We start from the raw sequence: 5,161 nt of genomic DNA, 5'->3' as shown, positions 1-5,161 counted from the left end.
GTTAGAAGTACAATCATGATAATTTGGGAGTCAAGTGTGCTTATAATACTTGGAGTTAAACGTGAGAAACATAAAATATATGGACTAAATTATAAAAGATTAAACGATAGAGGTTGAAAATGAAAATTATGAAAAGTTAACCCTAAAGAATTTGATGGCCTACCTTGCAGTTAACCCTACCTATTATTCATGAAGATAAAGAATAGTGTTTTCGCCCTTTTTCTCAAATTTTGTTTTGGCTTACGCTACGGTAGGGTTTTATCTTCTGTTCACGGGATTGGGAGGCATCGAAATCAGAGAAGAAGCTATAATCCTCATCGTCGTTGCCAGATTCCAACACGTGCAAGAAAGAGGTACGTCAATGAACCTCGTGATCACCACCGATCCTATCGTCACCGATTCCCTCTTCTTTTTGATTTTGTCATTCGCAATCTCCCTATCGATGCTAGCCCGAAAGATCTTAGGGTTTCCTTTGAATGGTATGGTTCGGTGAAGGATGTTTTATCTGCCGAAAGAAAAATTATTACTCAGGACACGCCATTGATCTGTCCTTTATTCATATGTCTATGTTTGTTCTGGTTGTTTCTTTGTTGACGATTGTAGTGTACTTTGAATAGAGCTTCATGATATTATAATGTCTTTTGCTGAAATTGTTTTTCTATCTTTTTGATGGCTTATTGATATTTTGTTTTTAGTACCAATAAAGGTGCCCGACTCTTTAATTATGCTTAGTAATGATATGTAGCTTTGTGAAGTTTCGTTATGGTAAAGATGCAGCTGAAGCAAAAGATAGTCATCGTTTTCCCAGGTGATCTAGAAATGTTTAACGGTCTCTTTCTCTGCGTTCTCCATATGGTGACTAGGAATACAGAACCAAGCAGAGGTCCCCAAGTCCTAGGGAGAATGGTCAGTGTCCACATGATTATAAAGATAATGTGCACAATATGTTAAAGAGTCCAAGGCGTGTCAATTGTAAACCTTCAAGGCCTTCTTATGGTGTTTTGCACACGTGGTTACTACTGAAAACCGTAAGCGTGGTTGTCTGGTGCTTTATATTTACGAACAATTAGTACTATGAGTTAGTGTGGGTATGTTTTCAGTCTAGCAGATTTGATATCTGGATATATCTTATTTTTTTTTTAAATGTCTTCTTGTGCTATAATTGGCAAAAAAAATTACATACAACAAGTGTTAGTAAAGAGAATTGTAAGTAACGCAGATGGCAACAATGGAGAAGATACAGATGAATAATGAAGGAACTAAGGTAACATTCAAGAGCCTAGACACACCCAAGTAGCCAGACACTGTTATAGTTCCATCTGCAATCACACGAGCTAGGGTTCCTGCTTATGATGAAAGAAGCCCTCCATTGTAAGTTTCACGAGAAAGCCTAGACGACATTACACGCGACAAGAGTGACAAGTTCACACCTTCAGCAATTCCACAGATACAAAAGTGATGAGAGCAGAGCCAACATACTGAGGCACAGAGTAAGGAATCCCAATATGGAAGCTTAGGAGAATGCCAACCAAAACCATGATTTCAGAAGCCAGCAGAACTTGCCTGCAATAAATTTAAATAGCATGTATGCCATCCATTCGCAGTAAACTCAGAGCTTATTTTTTACCATCATGTCCACATGAGCTCAATGGGACCGTTAATATGCTTATTTTCATATTTGAACTTACCTTTCTTCGAACATGTTGCTGACGTAGGTTCCGACAATTATGTTTACTGGAAGCACTGTTAGGCCAAGACATGCAAGAAAGATGGTCACACTATTGGTTGACCATATAAAGTAATACTCAGTGATGACACTTGCTTCAGCAAGCAATATTTCCATTGCATATTTAAGCATAAAATAAACAAATAGTTGCACCTTCACAGATGGTTTGAGTAACATGTATGCTGATACAATTGAGGTGACAGGCTTGCTAGTTTTCTCACCAGAATCTTCCTACCTTGTTTTCAATATATCTTGTTTTCAATATCCAGATTTGTCTATGTATATATATTTACTTTGTATTTCTCTGTTTAGTTTTGTTGTTTTGTTATTTGTATTTTCATTGTATTTCTCTGTTTTTAAGTTCTGGTTTTGAAGTATTTTCCTTGTTTCCGACCTTGTTTTTACAGATGGATCAAATCCAAAATCTGATAGCTTTTCCCAGGTAAGCCTCTTCTCATTTTGTTAACTTAAAATACACATATTTCTTTGTCTGAGTACTATAATTAAAGACAATGGATTTTGAGAATTTTCTCCCTTTTTACTTTGGATAGATAGTGAATGAAGAGAAGGCAAGATTGAGATCGTATATAGGTTCAAGGCTACCAAGGTGTGAGAGGAGATGTAACAAATGCAAGAGTTGCGAAGCCATTCATAGGAAAATTAGGATACTTTTTATTTTAATTTGTAAACAAATATGGGGTATTATTTTAATTTGTAAAATATAGACTTTTTAATGTAATTTATAATAAGTATAGGCCATTACTGTAATTTATGAGAAGTTTTTCCTTTGATTGAATATATAAAAAGTTTTGGTGTTTATTGTAAATTTTAGAAAAAAATGGTATTTATTGTAATGTACATAAAGTTTTGATATTTGTTATAATTTACAAAAAAAATTGGCATTTATTATAATTTATAAAAATTTAGTTTTGATTGTGATATTTAAAAAATAGACTTTTATTTTAATTTATATATATTTATACTTTTATGGTAATTTATAATTTTAAATAAAAAATCGTGATGGTATTTTATTGTCTCTATATAGTAAAATTTTATTATTATTAGTGATAATAAAAATGATTGGTGACAATTTTATTTTATTTAGTGATAACATCATTTATATAAATATAAAGTGACATTATACATAAACATCACTATATGTTTAACAATACATGACGATAAAAACATATGACGTCACGTTAGACATTTAGTGACACTTAGTGATATTTTATTGTCATCTATATAGTAAAATTTTATTATTATTAGTGATAATAAAAATGATTGGTGACAATTTTATTTTATTTAGTGATATAACAAAACATCATTTTATATAAATAATAAAGTGACATTATACATAAACATCACTATATGTTTAACAATACATGACGATAAAAACATATGACGTCACGTTAGACATTTAGTGACACACTTAGGGTGACGATTGCCGTGACATCAGATTTTATATCACAGAATACAAATAGTGACATAAATGTAAGTTTTATTGACAATATTTTCAATGTAAAAAATAAAAAAATTTGTTGTAGATAATTAGGAAAAAATAGATATTTATACTTGATCATAGAAATATCCATAAAGTTTTAGTATATTTAGATACATATAACATCAATAATTTTAAAATATAAAATATTACTCTTGATCAAAGTGTTTATGAAAAAATTATATATTTATACAATGAGTTGTTTTCGATCACAATAAGAGAATGATATTGTGATAAAGGTGACTTACTTGATAAAATAGGAATTAGAGATTGCTAAATTTGAAGTTAGCTTGCTTATTCTGTTTGGAGAAGCTTTAGTCATGAACCCATTATTTTTTTAAGTTTAGGAATTGTAACTTTTTTTAATGATAAAAAAATTCTTTAATATTCAATCCAAAAAAAAATTTCTTTAAAATATATTAAAAAATTATTTAATATATGTTAAAAGACTTTTTCTTTTAAAAATACATATAAATAAATATATTTATCTAAATTATTTAAATTATTTCTAATAATTATTTAAACTGAATATTCCTTATTTTAATAAACTATATTTTAAAATTAATTTTTAAATTATTTTTTAATTTTTAATAATTATGTTTAGATATACTGGAGGTAAATTTTCAACTTCTCTCCAAATAAAATTTACCTTTCCTCTAATAAAAGTGAATAGTCCTTATTCATAGCAGGATTTTTTCTCATTCATAATGAATCATTATTGCTTTGCTTATTATTGATTTTCATTTTATAAAAGCATGTGTATTTGAATTCCTTTAAGGTTAAAAATACTATCATAAACATGTAGGTGAAATAAGAAAATTCTTTTCTATATTCTATATTGAGATACTTTTGCTTTATAGTTTTATTATTTTTATAATTATTTTTTTTGTTTTGATTCAGATTGCAGTAGTACAAAGGTTTCTCCAACTTTAATTCGCAGGTAATTGTTTGTTTTCTTTTAAATTTATTTTCTTTGCTGTTAAATATGGTTTTTTTCAATATTGTTCAATTCATATGGTTTAGGGTTAGTTTTATGATTCGATTTCTGATTTTTTGCTAAACATTGTTTCTTTTTACAAAATAATTGTTAATTTTTTCTTTTAAATTTTGCTAAACATTGCTGCTTTTGTTATTCGATATTGTGCAATCTGATTGGAAAGCTCATTCAAAACCTGTGCATGTCTTGTTTTCTTTTCACATTGATAATTCTTCATTTAATAAATAAATGTTGCAGATGTAAAATTTCACATTCACAAGGTATGCTCAAACTCTGCTATGTTTTTATGCTTCCTTTAGGTGCATGTGTTTGTGATTTCTGAATTTATATCCTTCTTTGTTTATGTTAATTTATTTATTTCCATTTAAACTGATTGAAAATATTGTTATTAGCATCATTTCAGTGTACGTTTGCAAAATTCTGTAATTTAGCATAATTATCAATGTAGTTGGATTACAAATGAATCATTCTCTCAGTGTAACCGCACTGTTGTGTTTATGAATTAAGTTATAGAATGCTCTTCCAGTGGAGAGCAACTGTGCTATAATAATTGATGATTTTGGTTGTGGTTTAATGTTCCTTTGCAGTTCCCTCTAATATCTAAGAGCAATCAATTGCAAAAGCTGGTGAAAGTATTTATAATAGTTTTTTTTATATGTTTTAGGATGGCACTAGGCAAAGTATCTGTTAGGTATGGCTCATAAATATACCGGTAAAGAGGACAGAGGATGGAGCAGAGTGAGAGCGAAGTGAACATCAACTGTCCTTACAATACAAGGGATAATTTTGTAATTATGTACCAGGTTTATCTATTATAAATAGAGATGTAACCTAAACCTATGAGACATTAAATAAAACTTCTAGCGTCTCCTAGGCACCGAGGACGTAAGCACATTGCTGAACCTCGTTAAAATTCTTGTGTTCTTTCGTTTTTCTTTAC

The 5,161-nt window shown here is 29.6% G+C and overlaps 1 long non-coding RNA gene across 3 annotated transcripts; it reads left to right on the top strand.

Annotated features, from left to right (window-relative positions):
* The first annotated feature begins 227 nt into the window (after nucleotides 1-227).
* Nucleotides 228-2,453, top strand: LOC120195176. 3 transcript variants are annotated; one of them, XR_005523035.1, is made up of 4 exons: nucleotides 228-1,028; nucleotides 1,220-1,798; nucleotides 2,134-2,168; nucleotides 2,278-2,453. It is a non-coding gene; the product is annotated as an uncharacterized LOC120195176 (long non-coding RNA). The 3 variants fall into 3 exon arrangements; XR_005523034.1 differs by having other exon boundaries at nucleotides 228-1,585; nucleotides 1,716-1,798; XR_005523033.1 differs by having other exon boundaries at nucleotides 228-1,798.
* Nucleotides 2,454-5,161: the final 2,708 nt, after the last annotated feature.

The sequence above is a fragment of the Hibiscus syriacus genome, unplaced genomic scaffold, assembly GCF_006381635.1.
Source record: "Hibiscus syriacus cultivar Baekdansim isolate YM2019G1 unplaced genomic scaffold, ASM638163v2 tig00117009_pilon, whole genome shotgun sequence".
Classification (NCBI taxonomy): Eukaryota; Viridiplantae; Streptophyta; class Magnoliopsida; order Malvales; family Malvaceae; genus Hibiscus; species Hibiscus syriacus.
This window is presented reverse-complemented; position numbering and strand designations above follow the sequence as displayed.